This window comes from Vombatus ursinus, unplaced genomic scaffold (assembly GCF_900497805.2).
Source record: "Vombatus ursinus unplaced genomic scaffold, bare-nosed wombat genome assembly UNPS02014811.1, whole genome shotgun sequence".
In the NCBI taxonomy this organism is placed as follows: Eukaryota; Metazoa; Chordata; class Mammalia; order Diprotodontia; family Vombatidae; genus Vombatus; species Vombatus ursinus.
In genome coordinates, this window is record NW_020954589.1 from 16769688 (window position 1) to 16786829 (window position 17142).

Here is a 17142-nt window from a genome sequence, read left to right on the forward strand (position 1 = left end):
AAACTCACCTGCACCCCCAGTCCAGCAGTACACTCTCTCCACCTGCCCTGACGTGGAACTCAATCCCCTATCGTTTCCCCACCCTTTCGGGCTCTTTCTTCCCTAGTTCACTGGCCTTCTCTCCTCCCGGAGACATCCGGCGGGTTAGACTGAGCCCCAAGCACACGCACCTCCGCTAGGCCCCCAGGCTAGCGCGCTCTCTCTCTCTCCCTCTCTCCAAACCTACTCTCAGCCCACCAACACTCTCTTATCCGGACTTCTACCTCCCAAACCTTCTGTGTCTCCCTTTCCTGGCCTTTAACTGCAGGAGATAGAGAAGACCCGTCACTTTCCAAGTCCCCTCACTTTTCTCCCATTCTCTGACACTACTCCCTTTCTGCTCTTTTCTCTTCCTTCTCCGAGTTTCCATTTTCTCCTCCGCTTTCCCTCTCCTGGTTTCCGTTTTCTTCTCTGTTTTTCTAGTAAGGTCTCCAAAGCTCCAGTTTTGGAGCTCAAGGAAAGCTGAACGGAAAGGAGGTGGGGGAGACTCTGTTTGGGGGCACCTTCAGAACCCTTCCTCTGTTCCTCCTCTCAGGCTTGCCCTTCATCTCTCAGACTTTGACTCAGAGGACACAACCTTAGAGCTTCTACCCTCTTTCCTAAGGTGATGGACGTTCTTGCTGCTTCTCCCACTCATCTTGTCTCTGTCCTCTGTCACCTTGTCCCTCCCACTTCGGCACCTCCAGGGCTCTTTGGCTTCACCTCAGCACCTCCTTTCCTGCACCACCTCCCAGCCTAATTTTTGGGAATCAGAGCCTCTGCAGCAAATCATGCAGGAAGATCCCAGTATCCCTTCCTATCCAGCCTCTCCCATCACACAGAATTCACTTCATTCCTTTCTCCCTTCTTCAGGGACCCTCTCTGTCTCTGTCTCTCCGTCTGTCTGTCTGTCTGTCTCTGTCTCTGTTGCTATCTGTCTCTCTGTCTGTCTCTGTCTCTCTCTGTCTCTGTCTCCTTCTCCTGGCCTCCAGTCTCCCTGTTCATAACCTGGCTTGTCAAAGGGGCTTCCCACCTCCCATCCACTCCAAGGGCTTCAACACCTTGTTGTTGCTTATCTTCCTGTCTGCCTCCTTCTCCTGTCCTTTCCTCCCCAGGGTAGTTGCTGGGGAATATGGGGAAAGGGATATGTTTACCAGGTGCTTTCTTGGGAGGCAGATGCTGGTTTTGATCACCCTTGTTCTGGTGCCATAGACTTGACCTTTCCTTCACCACAACCTTGGAGAATTCTAATATTTGGAATGGGAGTGGGAGAATCTTAACCTTTCCATAAGAGCCTTGAGGGCCCATATGGCTCTGTCTTTAGACTACGAGATGGGAAAGTTCAGGCCCTGGCTGAGAAGCCAGAAGGTGCCTACCCGATGTGGTAAACCAGATGTGCTTCATAGAGAAAATGAACAAATTTTCCTGTTAGAGAATCCCCCTTCTTCCTTGTCCCTTTCCTTCCCATCAACCTGATTCCTGCCTCTGAGACCACTTGAGCTCTGAGGATATACCTAGGGCAGGTTGGTGATCTACTACTTTCTGTCTAGTCAGGACTGAGCTAATGAGAAAGAGGTTAAGGCAAATGGAAGGATTAAGTTTCAACTCTTCAAATGCATGACATACATCATTACTAAATGATTTTCATTCTTTTCTACCTATGAGGCAAATAAAGTCAGAATGATTCATTCCTCATTTCTCTCCTTTCCTTCCCTCTCTATCAGAAATGATTTCCTCCTCATCTGAGCAAATGCCGCTTTGTACCCTCACACTATGCTTTGGCATTATACTTGATATTATAGTTACGTGTTTATATACCATTGTTCCCCTGGCAAACATTAAGCTAGGCAAGGACAGCATTTTTAATAACAAGAAATAAACATGTATTAATTACCTACTATGTGCAAGTAATTACCTACTATGTGCAAAATGGGAGAGGGCTAGATAGACAGAAGTCCAGTTTGACAGGAAGTAATGTGAGATGAAAATGGGAAAAGCAGACTTGAGTCAAATTGTATGGGGTCTTGAATGCCAGAATCAGTAATTTATACTTTAATCAGCAAGCAGTTGAGAGGCACTGAAATTTTTGAGGAAAGGAGTAGAATGCCCAGAACAGGAAGATAACAGGCAATCAGGTGAAGGACCAATTGGGAAAGGGATAGTTTTGGCAAGTGCTCACAAGGGTCTGAGCTAGGGCTAGCAAGGAGAGAGCAGATGTAACAGCCTTTGCTGAGGCAGAATTGACAGGACTTGATGACTTGGAGAGTAAATGAGAGGGGAGAGTCCATGATCCATGATGCCCCTGAAGTTGCTAGCTTAGGTGAGTGGAAGGATTATAGGACAGAAATAGAGAAGTTAAGGAAAGAAACAGATTTCTGTTCTTTGCTGGAAGGGGGACAAAGTTCTGCCTCTGGAATTCCCCTGGACAAGTCACAACCTCATTTTTTAATTGAGGGGTTTGATCTAGGTGGATCCTAGGAGGTTCCTTCTAGCTTAAAATTTGTGGTATTATGATCCTATAAATGTGTTTTTGGAGATGTTGAATTACAGATGCTAAGGGGTGGTTAAGGTGGAGATAGCCAGTGGACAGTTAGAAATTTAGGACTAGCAAGCACTCTTGGGGAGAGATTAGGGGCAGAGATATAGTCTTGGGAGCCATTGGCATAGAGGTGATTATCCAAGCTATGGAAATGGATTAGATCAAAAGGGGAAACAATGTAGAGAGAATCAAAGGCAATAGCCAGAGCATTGTGGGGACAACCCCATCTAAGGACAGAAGGAAATCATTTTCCAGCAGAAGAGAAAGAGGAATGGTCAGATGCTTTGTCATAGTAGTTGACTATCAAGAAAGAGGAAATGATCAATACTGTCAGTGCTGAAGGGAAGTCAATATGAGGAGAGAAACAGACATTAGTGAAATTAATGTTAAAGAGGTGATTTATGACCCTGGAGAGAGTTCTTTCAGTAGAGTGGTGGGAACTGGAAGCCATATTATAGTGGTTGAGGTATGATTGGTAAGGCAGTGAAGGCAGGAGTAGGGCCAGGAAAAGGAAAGAGAGAGGAGGAACAACAGTTTCAGGAGAGAGTGAGGTGAAAATAAGGTAAAGGAGACCTAAACATTTTTGTAAACCAAGGGAAAAGAAGTGAGAGAAAGAGAAGAGGGAGGTAGGAGAAAGGGAGAGGAAGAAGTGGGAAAGAGGAATGGGGCAAGAGGGAGAGAAAGGGAAGGAAGGGGAGAAGGAAAAGGGAAGCAGAAGAGGGAGAAGGAGAAGGAAGTGTGAGAGGGAAGGAGAAGAGGAGGATGAGGAAAGAGAAGGAAGAGAAGGAGTAGAGCAAGGGAGACCAAGGGAGAGGAAGAGGAAAGTCTGTAGAAGAAGGAAAGGGAGAGGGAGGGAGATTGAAGATTCACAAGAGAGGAAATATCTAATGTAGCCAAGTCAAGTTAGAGGTTTAGGAATCAAAGACATAGGATTATCCTAGGGAAGAAGGAGAGCTACTTATTAATCTGAATAGTAGAGGATGAGTGAGGAGTGAAAGAGGAAAACTGAGTGAATTCATACTGTTGTTTAGTCATTTCAGACTCTTTGTGACTCCATTTGGGGTTTTCTTGGCAAAAATACTGGAGCCGTTTGCCATTTCCTCCTCCGGCTCATTTTACAGATGAGGAAACTGAGGCAAACAGGGAGAGGTGACTTACTCAGGGTCATACAGCTAGTAAGTGTCTGAGGCCAGATTTGAATTCAGGTCTTCCTGCCTCCATACCCAGCTCACTATCCACTACACCAGCTAGCTTCCCATATTCATATCAGTTGGCCTCAATCTTCTGGGTAAAATAGGAAGTAAAGTCATTCGTTGTTTCACATGAGGAGAAAGGAGATAAGAGTTCAAGATCTGAGGAGATTCAAGATTGGAATTTGCTTCAGGGAATATGCTAGCCAATAAGAGATGAGTAAAAGAATTACTAGGAAGTGGTGAAAACCCAGTTGAGATTAGAAAACACAGACCTATAGCTAACGCAGTCGGAACAGTTTTAGAATTTGTTCTACTGCTGGGGAGTAGGACTGGAAAAGACAGGTAGTAGGAGTTAACCCTGGATTGTGTATTAGCTAGCAAGGTGGGGGGAAATGCAAAGGTAAAGAATTCTACTGTGGAAGAGAAAGTGTTACAGAAATATCTGGGTAGGCAGGAAAGTAACACCAAAGCAGGCTGAATAGCCTTGGAGGATAAGTGGCATTTAAGGATGAAAGGTCATGATGAGTACAAAAAACAGACGAGAGGAGTCAGGGGGAATATACAAGAAAATATATAAAAGAAAAAGGGAATTGGAGAGGTGGAAGGACAGGAGATTGTGGTCAGAGACGGGAATTGGGGGGGCCAGCATCTTGGAAGGGAGACAGTCTTGAAGGATGTTGACGTTAACGGGTGTGAGCACTCCAGTAGGTAAGTTTGGGACTCCATTCACTCTTGTGTCTTCTACAATGCTTCCGTGAGCTGCTGGTGTCGGCAGGCATACCGTTATCCCTTCCACAACTTGACTTTCCCTGTCAAAGGGTTTCAATATATTGTGGGTTTGCATAAGAAATTAAATGGAAATTTTCAGAAGGTTTGTGGAAGCCGTAAACAACACACAAAGGCCAGCAGAACACAGAGAAAAAGTTTAGAAACTCAGAAATGCATAAAATATGTGTATAGTATTGTAAAATATCAACATATTTTATCTTTTAATACCCTAATAATTCAGACTTCTTCTCTGGTACGAATGGAGGGCCAAAATATTTTATGTGAATTTTCCACATCAAGGGGGCACCATGCCCCTAACCCCATGATGTGGAAGGATAACTGTATATTAGGCACCTACTGTGAGCTACAAACTGACAGAGACACAGAGATTAAGCAAGAAATAATCCCTGTCCTTATGCAGTTCTTGGTCTAGAGGGATATATAAGAACAGGTACCATTTTTCCATCTCTATCTTGGTTAAGTGCTAAGGGATGCTTAATCCAAATGCTCTTCTAGGTTTGGGGGGTGGGGTTATAGACTGAGGAAAAGGAAAGGCTCCATAATGCATTTGAGTTGGGCCTTAAAAAATAGGTAGGATCTTTAAAAGGTGGAGATAAAAGGTTGTGAGGATTCCGGGTAGAGAAAACATAAGAAAAGGCACAGAGGTAATCAAAACACTGTTGGATGTTTATGGAAGAATGGTGGGGTCCATGTGGCCTTTTCATTTTGAATTTCAGATGGGAAAACTGAGGTCCAGAGGACAGTGACTTGTCCAAGGTCACGTAAGTTGGAAGCAGAATTGGGAGGTAGTGTGGGGAGTAGAGGCTAGAAATTAGATCTCTTAAGTCCTAGCACGGTATTTTTTCCCTCTCTGTCTTTTTTAATTTTGTTTTTAATATCTTTTGTTTTTATTTCACCTTCATATCCAGAGAGATTCTTCCTCCTTCCTCTACCCAAGTCAGCTCTTATAACAAAGATTAAAAACCAAAGAGGGGGGGAAAAGCACTTCAGCTAAAGCATCCTTGCAATCAGTCAATCAATTACCATTTATTAAGCACCTGCTATGTGTCAGGCACTGTGCTAAGTGCTGGGGATACAAGGGAAGGGAAAAAACAAAACAAAAACAAACAAACAAAAAAAACTGTCCCTGCTCTCTAGGAATTTACAGTCTGATGGGGGAGATAACATGCAAACAACAATGTATGCCCAGACAAGATATATGTAGGATAAATGGAGGCTAGTCTCTGAAGGAAGGAGCTAAGATTAAGGTAGACTGGTGACCAAAATGCTAGCCAAATCTGATGGTATATTCAACATTCCACATCCATGGTTCACCACCTCAGCAAAAACAGAAGGAGGGAGTACATTTTTTCATTATTTTGGGAAACCCAGCTTGGTCATTATAATTAAACAGTTTCAAGTTTTAGCGTTTTTGTTCTTTCTGTTTACCTTATATTCATCTTTTATATTGTTTCCCTGGGTCAGCTTATTTCACTCTCTATTAATTCATACAAATCTTACCCTTGTCTCTCTGAGTTCTAAATAGTCATCATTTCTTGCACCTGTAATTAACTTCAAAACTTTTGTAGTGAGAGCAGTCTTCTCTGTCAGGCAGAACGGTACCTGGTCTAGTTAATGTCAAGAAGGCTTATCTGAGGAGTCTGAGCTTATCACATGAGTGATCTTTCTTGGTTTCTAATTGCCTACTCTTCTGTTCACTTAACATCATCCCCGGGGCCCCAGCTAAGCTGACTTATTGGGATGGAAGGAGTAGAGGCTTTACCAGGGAGGTTTTGTGTCTGGGGTAAGGACCATTAACTGTGACTGGTGCGAGCAGCAGGAGAGGCACACTCAATATGGCGGAGGAGTTGGGGAGGGGGGCCATCAAACTGGCAACCACTCTGTGGGACACCCTGGGATTCTAGTGGGTGTCCACTGTTCAGGAGGCTGCTGGGGGTAGGGGTGGGGTGGGGTAGAGCAGGGGGAACTGGGGAGGAGCTTATTCAAGTGCCCTGAAGGGCAGCATGTTGTCTGTATCTTCTAAATTTGCCCTCCACCCCAGGGAGAAAAAAAAAAACTCTTAGCTGTTTATCTTAGTTATGACTCTGGGACATCAAAGTGTAAAATCCCTAAGATTAATGTGGCATTGGCCCCAGACTGGAGGTGAAGAAGGGGGAGGATTCAGTGCAAGGAAACTCACTTGAGGAACCACCCAGAGGAAATAAAGGAATCCCTGGGCTCAGGGATATATAGATACTTTACTGGAAGGCACCTGACACAAATACCTGCTTTATCTCCTTGGGGCAGGGAATTGTTCTCCCCTTCTTCCTATCAATAAGGGGAGTCTTCCTGAAAGATGCCACTCCGGCCCCGTCTTTGCTGTCTGGAAGGCCGAGGACACACTTCCCTCCAGCTCCATCCCAGGACGTCTGCTTAAGGCAGTGCTATATGAACCTGTGTTAGTGCAGTTGCCTTTGTATGAGGTGGGGCTCCCCCGACTCCAGAACTGGAGCTAAAACAACTTTCTATTCCCTGGCTTTGTGCCCTAAGGAAAACGTCAGCTCTCCCTTGGACGAGGGAGCTGCCTCTGCTGGTTGAGAGTGGATTAGGGGTAGCCGAGCCTGGACTCCAAAGATGAGGATGGGTACTGCAGAAAGAGTGCTGCATTCTGATTCAGGGGACCTAGGTTCTAATCTTAACTGTGTATCTGTATTACCTTGGACAAGTCAATCACCCCCCACCCCTAGGCCTGTTTTTTCATTTGCGAAATAATGAAATAGGACTAGATTGCTAAAATCCCTTCTAAGTAATATAATTCTGATGTAATGAGCCTGACTTTGTTACCCCTCCCAGAGTTATTTATGTTTTTTTAAATGAACAGATCTGAGCATTAAATTAAAGGATTTCTGATAGAAAAATTTTAGGCATCAGGAGAAGTGGATGTGTTTCTTTTTTGCAGAGTTAAGTGTCTCCCTTGTATTTCTGAAATCTTAAAATCTGGATAAATTCCTGCTCTCCCTATAGATCAAAGGATTTAGAGTTAGAAGGAACTGTATAAGTCCAAACTTACAAAAGAGGAAACTGAGGTCCAAAGTTTAAGTGACTTGACGAAAGATGCACTGAGAGTAGAGGTTAGAGGCAGGGTTTGAACCCAGGTCAACTTTTTGAAAAGATGTTTTAAAAAGCATACCTTTCTTGGTCTCCTTTTTTATCATCCTCTCACTCACCCTCCCCACTCCTCATGGCATAAGTCTGAAGTACACTTCCTTTCTCCCTCCTCTTCATCCCTCTTGACCCACCATGAATAATCTCAATGTTGGTGAAACAGAGCTACCACTGGGTGTCAGGATATCTGGGCATCTACTGCTTGAATGTTTACCAGATATAGTCGTAAATAGAACTTGGCTAGGGTCTTAGTGTCTTCTTGGGAAGAGAAGTACTGTAATCTGGCTCTTCAGATCCGCCAGCCCTCGCCTCCAACTGCTTGGGGCAACCCAAGAGACACTCTGAATTCTCTCACCTCTCAGGAGCTCAGGCCAGCAACCTTGGCTGCAGGGCAGAGTGAACACAGGCTGCCTCCCAAAGAAAATCTCCCTGATGGTTGGATAAAGGTATTAAAAAGATTCAGAGAAAGAAGACTCCCTTCTGATCCTTGTTAGCTCTAAGCTGTGATGCTGAGGTGCACCCCATGGCAAGGGCAGATACGACAAGTGAAACCAAGGCAATAGGGATATGTTCTATTCTTGGGCTATCTCTCTAATTAGGGGAAGTTTGCTACAGAAGGGCATTATGAATTGAGCATGTATGCCAAAAATATTGGTCCTATCACCTGCAAAATATCTTGGTTCCTCTTAGCATTTTCTTAGCAATCTCTACATGGGTAGATTTGGCAACTGATTGGACAAGGGGGTATGGAGTGAGGGAGAATTCATGGATAAATTTCAGGTAAAGAACCTTAGCAATTGAGACAATGGCATTTCCCTCCGCAGAAATAGAGAAATAGGGAGGGATGGGGGGGCGGGGAGTAGGTTAAGTAATAGGAGGACAAGTTAGCCAGTAAAAGTAAAGTAGAGGAGTCAGGAGGGATAGGAAATAAGAGAGCCACACAAATATAAAATAAAGATCAGGAGTAGAACTTATTAGGAAAAAAAGCAGGGGTAGTAATCAGGATCTCAGGCAAAGTTAAAGCTAAAATAGATTTAATCAAAAGAGAAAAATAGGGAAACTATAATATATGTCAGCTGTATTAAACAATATTGTATTAAGACTATTTAAAATAACTAGACAGCATAAGGTTGGAATATTGCTGTGATGTAGGAAATGATGAGTTGGTAGACTTGGAAAAATTGGAAAGACTTGAACTTATGAAGGAAGATGTTATCTACTCTTAGAGAAACAGGTCAAACAAGTGTAATACAGTCTTACATAAATGCAAATGAATGTATATGTCTATATATGACTATGATAATAGATATCTAAACATATGTATGTGTATGTAAGTATATGTATGTATTTGTATATATATGTTTGTGTGTTTAAGTGTCTATACGTACTGTGTGTGTATGTGTGTGTATCTCCGCATTTAACTGTAGCCTTCTTCGGGTGGACGTGGGGCAGAGGAAGGGGGCAAAAAAAAGAACCAAGGGAAAAGTCCACAGCAGAGAACAAAAGAAAAGTTGCAAGGAAGCAAAAAAAGGATGGACAGCTCTGAACACAATACATAGTATTTATTATATAGGCTTTATTGAAATGGAAATTCATTGCTGTATATTTTGAATCCTCTCTTATGTTCTGCTGTGCACATGACAATGTTTTTTGTTCTTATTGTGTATTTAAGTTTAAAATAAATTAATTTTAAAAAAGAAACAGAGAAATTTGGAGGAGGGAGAGGTTTAGGGCCATACTAAAGAGTTCTCTTTTGGACGTGTTGTATTTACTATTTCAATAAACATTCAGGTGAAGAGCTTCCTAGAATAACACTTTAACCATGCCGTTCCCCAGCTCAGGAACCTATTCTAAGGCCCCAATGCCCATGGACTAAGCAATGAATTCAAGGCCCTCTGTAATCTGGGTACAGCTTACATGTCTAACCTTATTATTGGATTAATGATGTATTTTACAATGCTTTATTATTGCAAAGCACCATTGGCTCATTTGATCCTTTATACTCCTATAGATGACCAGTCTTAAAAACCTGCTCTCCTGGGTCCCTAACAAGAGATAATCCATATAAAAAGTGTTTGTAAACCTTATAGTGCTACATAAATAGCAATCAGTATGTGGTTGAGAAGCCAGGTATCCCAGAGGGGAGGAGCAGACAGGACCTGGCTAGCTCCCCAGATGTCCAGTGGAGAGAGCTCAATATGACAAAGTCTTCCCCACCAGTACTAGAATGGGAGCCCTCTGATTGCTGGGATTATGTCTCTCCCATCAAATTAGAATCCTAATCATAGATTAGAGGCCGACTGATCCAACTCCCTAATTTTGTAGATGAGGAAACTGAAGCCCAGAGAGGTTAAAGTGACTTTCCCAAGGCCACACAGGCAGCAAGTTGCAAAACCTTCAATTCAATTGCTCTTTATTTATTAAGCCCCTGCTAGTTATAAAGCACTGTGCTGCATGGAATTCAAAGGTCTAGAAAGTATTGCTTGGGTGGGGTGATACAATGTAGGGGAAGAGAACAAGCTATTAAGAGCTTACTATGTTCAAAGTGCTTTACAAATAATATCTCAAATACATAGATAAGAAAAACTATGAGGCTGGCAAAGAACACTAGCAATAGAACACTAGTGGTAGAATCAGGAAGACGTCCTGGGGATAAAAGGTACCTGAGCTGAGCCTTAAAGGAACACGGGGATTCTTCAAGCCAGAGTAGGAGAGGGAGAGGTTTCTGGGTATTCTCAAGAAAAGGCGTGGAATACAGGGAGATGGAATGTTGAAGGGACTCCACAAAGGCAGGAACTTATGTTCTTCCCCTTGCATTCCCTCAGCCTTTGACAAGACAGGCAGCTCAGACACACATATTAAGGCCTTACTTAGGTGAACATGGCAATGCTGTGGGGAAGGGGGAGGGGGAGAAGAGGCAAATCTGGGAAGTCTGCCAGTAATGGGGTTGGGCGAGGGGACGTTGAAGCCTGAGAAGTTAATCTGTTCTGAAGAGCCCTCCACTCTGGAGAACTAGCCAGCTGCCTGTCGCTGGAGGAGGCTGATAAAACCTTTTAGCCTCCAGGTCGCCTGCCCTATCGAGTGATTGGTGAATAGTGGAGAGGCAGTGGTGGGGCAATTATAAGAGGAGGAATAGGCAGCGGGCCATCAGTCCTCCTTCTCATTCTGTGCACACAGCTCTAGGCTAGGCACTAGGGGAGGAAGAAAGGAGAAGACAGTGCCTCTGTGCCTTGTGAACCCACGGCTGGTGGGGGATGCCAAAGGCTACAGACAAATTTGTCTCAAGAGCCCAAGAAAAGGCCTGGCTGGGGCTTGTCTGAGTGGATGTGAGGAGGACCATCCTAAGCCATTGCCCAAGAGTGCCTCGAGTTTGTTTTCCTGCTCTGCCACCACAGGCTTCAGAGCCGACCTCTATTGGGTTCCCTTAAGTCACCTCAATTAACTAACATCGATCAGGAGGGCTACCTGAAGACTGTTATTTTGGTAGGGGTTGATGGGGTCAGCATGTAAAGGGATCACTCTGGGACTGTCAGCTACAGGGAGCTTGTCCTCTCTGATCAGTGGAAGTAGAGGGGCCATTGGGGTGAGGAAATGGAGATGTTTACTCAGATGGGCTAGGCTGGGAAGGGCAAATGGAGGAGGAGGAGAAAGATGGCAGTTCTGGCTTTCTGAGGATATGAGAGCTAGCTGGCCCTAAGAAAAATGGCAGCATGGCACAGGGGAAGGCATGTTGGATTTAGAATCAGAGGACCTGGGTTCAAATCTTCCCTTTGTTACTTATCACTTGAGTGACCTATCACATAATTCTCTGGGACTCAGTTTCCCCATATGCTAAATGAAGTAATTGGAGTAGATGACCTCTAAGTTCCCTTTTAGTTCTGAATCTACAATCTTAAGCAGAAGGAATAGCCATAAAGTAAGGAAAATGTGTTTTGTTTTATTGGATAACAAACTTGGCAGATATTTATACATTCATGGCCTTCAAAGCTCCCTCTTGGGACTACATACTCATTTATTCTGGATTCAAATTCAATGAACATTTATTAGATTTCTAATGCTAATGACAACTGATGTTCATATAGCACTCTAACGTTTGCAAGGCACTTGGTCTTGAGGCCATTGTCTTATTTGAGCTTCACAACGACCCTCCGGAGGTAGGCAGTATTATCCCTATTTCACAGATAAAAAGACTGAGGCTTCCAGAGGGTAGATGACTTGCCTGTGATCATAAAGCTAAGAAGTGTTAGAGGCAAGATAAGAATCCACATCTTCCTGACTCTAGATCCAACATTCTTCTGTTTCATCACATCCCTCTCTAGATAACAATAACAGGCATAAAGATAACCAGATAACAGTAATGGTAAGACTTTAGAGTTTTCAAAACACTTTACATTCATCTTTTCCTTTCAGTTCTGCATTATTTCATGCCTACTACATTTCTGAGAAACATCTGGCAGACAAATTGGACTATAGCAGAGAATACCCAGAGAAGAGGAATGTAAAATAAGACTGCAGATGGTGGAGAGTTTTTATTATCAGGCTGAGGCTTTTGTGTTTTACCAATAGGGAGCCAGGGAAGGTTTTTGAGTAGTGGAGTGACAGTCTGATCTGTGTTTTAGGAAAATCAATTTGGACATTGTGAGGAAGATGGATGGGAAAGGGGAAAGCCTAGAGACCAATGAGGAGCCTGAAATAACAAGGGTGGGTGTTGTGTGAATGGAGAGAAGGGGACAGATGGGAGGGATGTGGAGTACTACGATGAATTAACATGTAAAGTGCTTCCCAAACCTTAAAATTCTATATCAATGTTACTACTGCTGCTGCTGCAGTAGCTACTATTGCTACAGCTACTGTTACTAATACAAATTCTGCAAACATTTACTAAATACCGCCTAAGTGTGAAGATTGGTGCTAAGTGTTGAAACAGATAAAGGGTTGAGATCAGTTAGTGTATATGCCCTTTTAGAAATCACGGTTCAGTAATAAGACATCAGTCTTGTTGCTTTCTAGCCTCTTCAGTTTTGCCTGTAGGCTGCTGTATTCCCCAGTTCAGTCAGATGTTGACTCCAAGTCACACTGGGCAATTTTATATTCAAAGAACAATAATTCGCCTATTACCAGCAAGGCTCACAAAGAATGTCCAGCTGAGGAGGTCTAGAAAGATGGGGACAATCAAATATGTAGTTAGCCTGGGGGAGAGGGAGGAATATTAGTCTACCAAGAGGCAGTGGGGCATAATGGATGGGTGCTGGACTTGGAACGGGGAAGATTTGGGTTTGAAAACTGTCTCAGATACTTACTAGCTCTGTGACTTTAGACAAGTCACTTACCCTTTGCTTGCCTCAGTTTCCTCATCTGAAAAATGAGGAGATTGGACTGGTTAACTTCTAATGTCCCTTCTAGCTCTGAATCTGTGACTGTATTTGGGAGGTGACAGTATTCATCTGGATTTGTCCTTGTTGGAGTTTGTTTTCAAAGCATAACCACACCTCCTCGAGGAAATTCATCTTCACAGCTCTCTTGCCCACAAATGCCCCCCCAACCCCCCCCCCATGCCTGCCCTCCCTCACTTGAGGCTCTCATCTGGCCATTATGTTTCCACCAGTTTGCCCCCTGTGACAGGACCTTATGCTCCTGGACTCTCCTGATATGCTAATTTATTCTGATGCCCACTGGAAGATGAGGAGTTAAGGTGTCACTTCTCAGGCAACAAACTGCCTTTTAATAGGCACTTTCCATATGGAATGTCTTACCTTAAAGAAGGATGGGAATTGTAGGCATGGAAGCACAGTGGTATGAAATGATTCTATTTCACATTTCTATAGACTTTGCTTAACTTTTAGGGACTCCTTTAATACTGGTGCCTTCTCTTTGAGACAACATCCAATGACCCTGTATATTCTTTGTGTATACATAGTTGTCTGCATGTTGTCTCACTAATTCCAATTTAGGTTGGCTTATGCCTTTCTTTGTGTCCCCAGTGCTTAGCACAGTGCCTGGAACATGGTAAGCACTCAATAAATGCTTGTTGACTGACTATTACTAATAATAGTAACAGCTTCATATTCACCTGTAAGATAGTGAGCAACCTTGAAGTAGAAAGCACACTATAAAATCAAAGGACCTGGATTCAAATCCTAGTCTGGTAATTTCATAGAAATCTCAGAGCAGGAAAAGACCTTGGTGGCCAACCCATATCTGAACAAGAGCCCTCTCTACAACATCCCTTACAAGTGGTGACCCAGCCTTTAATTAAAGACGTCAGGGTAGATCTTAGTACTTATGGGCAAATTACTTAGCATCTGGAGGTCTCAATTTTCTCATCTATAAAAATGGACTAAATGAACTTTTAAAGTGTCTTCTAATTCTGGATCCTATGATAGATATTTTATAGATGAGAAAACTGAGGTCCAAAGAAGTTCAGTGATTTAGGATTATAGGATTAAAAGCTGGAAAGGACCATAGACATTATCTCCTTGAACCCTTTCATTTTACATATGAAAAAACTGAAGGAAGGAAACATTTATTAAGTACCTACTATGTACCAGGCCTTGTGCTAAGCACTTTACAAATATTATCCCATTTGATCCTCACAACTCTGGTGCTATTATTATCCCAGTTTTATAGTTGAGGAAATTGAGGTAAAAAGAAGTTTAAATAACTTGCCCAGGGTCATACAGCTAGTAAGTGAGTGTCTTTTCATCTCTAGTGGTCTTTCTTCACCTTAGGCCTTGGCCTTCTTGATACAGAATAGGGAAAGTGCTCCCTGCTCTCTTGGGATTTCTGTGATAATGAAAAACAAATAAACAATCAGGAAAATTAATTAATATGGAACCATGTAAATGCAAGTGTGAGAGGGCAGCTCTGCATGGTTAATCCAGTCCTCAGTCTGAAAGGATAAGAGTCATCTTGTACATTTTGCCCTGGGATGGGAAGGACCATATCACTCCTCTATCCAAAACCCTTCAAAGGCTCCCTATTGCTTCTAGCATAAAACACGAAAGTCTCATCCTCATATTTGAAACCGTCTGATTCCCATCTCTCTTCCCAGTCTTATTTTAGATATCTCTCTATCTCTCTGTGTTCTAGAGGAATTTCCCTTACACTGCCCTCATCAGAGATGGTTAGTGTAGCTTATGCCTCCTCCAGGAAAGGAGCCTCCCAGAGTCTACCCAAGGTACTCCCCAGCTCACCATCCCCACAACAGTCAAACGTCTAATGTTTTACTTCCTATTGTGATTTCTGCCCATTTCCTTTGATCACATCCTCTAGAGAGCTCTCTGTCCTCTCTGAAGATAGTCCAGAGGCTGATTCAATTTGACAAACATTTATTAAGCATCTATTATGTGCCAGGCCATTGTACAGAAAATCAAACAGCCTTTGTCCTCAAGAAGATGACATTCTACTGGGGATGAGGGCAACAGCTTGTATGCTGATATGGAAGTGCAAACAATTTTCAAGAGCAAGAAGACGCTAACAACAGAAAGGCCTGGGAGAGGAGGTGTCACCAATATGAAGTTTTGAATGGGGCTAGGGATTCCAAGTGACAGAAGTGAGGAGGGATGGCATAATAGGCATGAGAGATAGTCTGAACAGAGGCACAGAGGAGAGATATAATACAATATGTAGGGAGAAGCAAATTGGCCAGTTTGCTTAGAACCTAGAGTGTATAGGGGTGGGGGAGGAGTATTGTAAACCAATCCGAAAAGATAGATGTGGAGCCAGACTAGGAAGAGTTAAAATTTTAATTATATTTCATCCTCAATAAAGAATAGGGAGCTACTGAAGTTTCTTGAGCAGGGTAGTAATACGGTCAGAGTTTTACCTTCAGAATATCAATTTGGCAAGTGGAAGGCAGATTGCAGAGGGGAGGGACTGGAGCTGGGAGTCCAATTATCAGACTGTTGGAATTGTCTAGGTAATAGGTAATAAGGATCTGAACCAGGATGGTGTTTATGTGAGTGTAGAGAAGGGGATGGGTGTAAGAAATATGTGTCTAGACTCAATGAGACTTGACAACTTATTAGATCATGAGGGGTGGGCGGTTGAAGGAGAGTAAAGAGTTAGGGTTGCCAACTAGGTTACCCCAAACCTGCAAGTTAGATCAGGATGGATCTCATGACCCCACAGAAGAGGTCCTGGAACTTTGCCCACTTTTCCTTCCCTCTCCCTCCCTGAGAATAATGCTATATTCCTGGGGATTATCTGGCTTGGGCAGGAAGAAAACATCATTGGTGAGGCAAAGAGTTGAGGGCAAGAGGAAACTGCAGATCTAGGAAAGGTGTCTCTATTTCATGGGACAACCCATGGACTTGTCCCTCTCTGAAAGGGTGCTAGACTTAAGAGTCAGTAGACATGGTTTTAAGTCCCACTTTAGCCACTTACTGGCTGTGTGACTGTGAGTCTCAATTTTCTCATCTGTAAAAATGGGGATAATACCTACCTCATAGTACAAATCAGCACCTTCTCTGCACTTTATAGTCTTACAGAATATTGAGAGTTTAAGTGACTTTCCAAGGTCCCATATCCAGTGTGAGACAGAGGCCAAACTTGAACCTTGCCCTTTTTGACTTTAAGGCTGATTTTCTATCCGTTATGCCACGCTGCCTCTCATCACTACTACCATTTTTTATTATTGTTGTTGCTCTTATCTTCCTATAGGGTGCGACCGGATCCTTGTCAGAGACAGTGTACAAGTGGAGGGAATATCGCCTGAAGTGTGAGCAGTTCATACAAGAGACTCCTCTCCCAGCTGCAGGTGAGCACTCACCATGTTTTCTCTAGTCTCCATCTTTGAGGAGATGCACACTGATTTGGCCTTCCTCCCACATTCTGCCCCACTGCTGCCCCAAGCATACTCTCCTCTTCTCCTGATACTACTCTACCAAACAACACCCTGTCCTCAGTGTTCTGGTAAGGAAAGCCTTGAGCTGATTTCTGAGAGTTACAGAGAAATAGAATTATAGCATTTCGAGCAAGAAGGAACCTTGGAGATCATCTAATCCAATGGCTTCATTATAGAAGTGAGCCAATGGACACTTGGAGAGATGAAGTGATTTACCCAAGGTCACAAAGATAGTAAGTAGAATATTCAGGCTTGAAACTAGGTTTTCTGATTCCAAATCTAGTGCTCTTTCTACTGCATTATGCTGTGTCTCAAAATCCTCCCCACCATTCAGCTCAAATGCCTCCTCCCCAGATCAGCATTCTTCCCAATCCCCAGCCCAACCCATAACTGACCAATCCCTTCTTGGAACTATCCACCTGTCTAAACACTTTGTTTGTGCTCTCCTATGTGCTTATCACTGTCTGACTTGTATTATAGTTATTTAAGTTCATATCTTGTGCTCCCTACCAGACTGGAACCTCTTTTGGGGCAAGGACTATATCTTATTCTCCTTGGGGATCCTCCTCACCACTTAGTATAGGCATTTGCACAGACTCAGGGACTCAATAAAT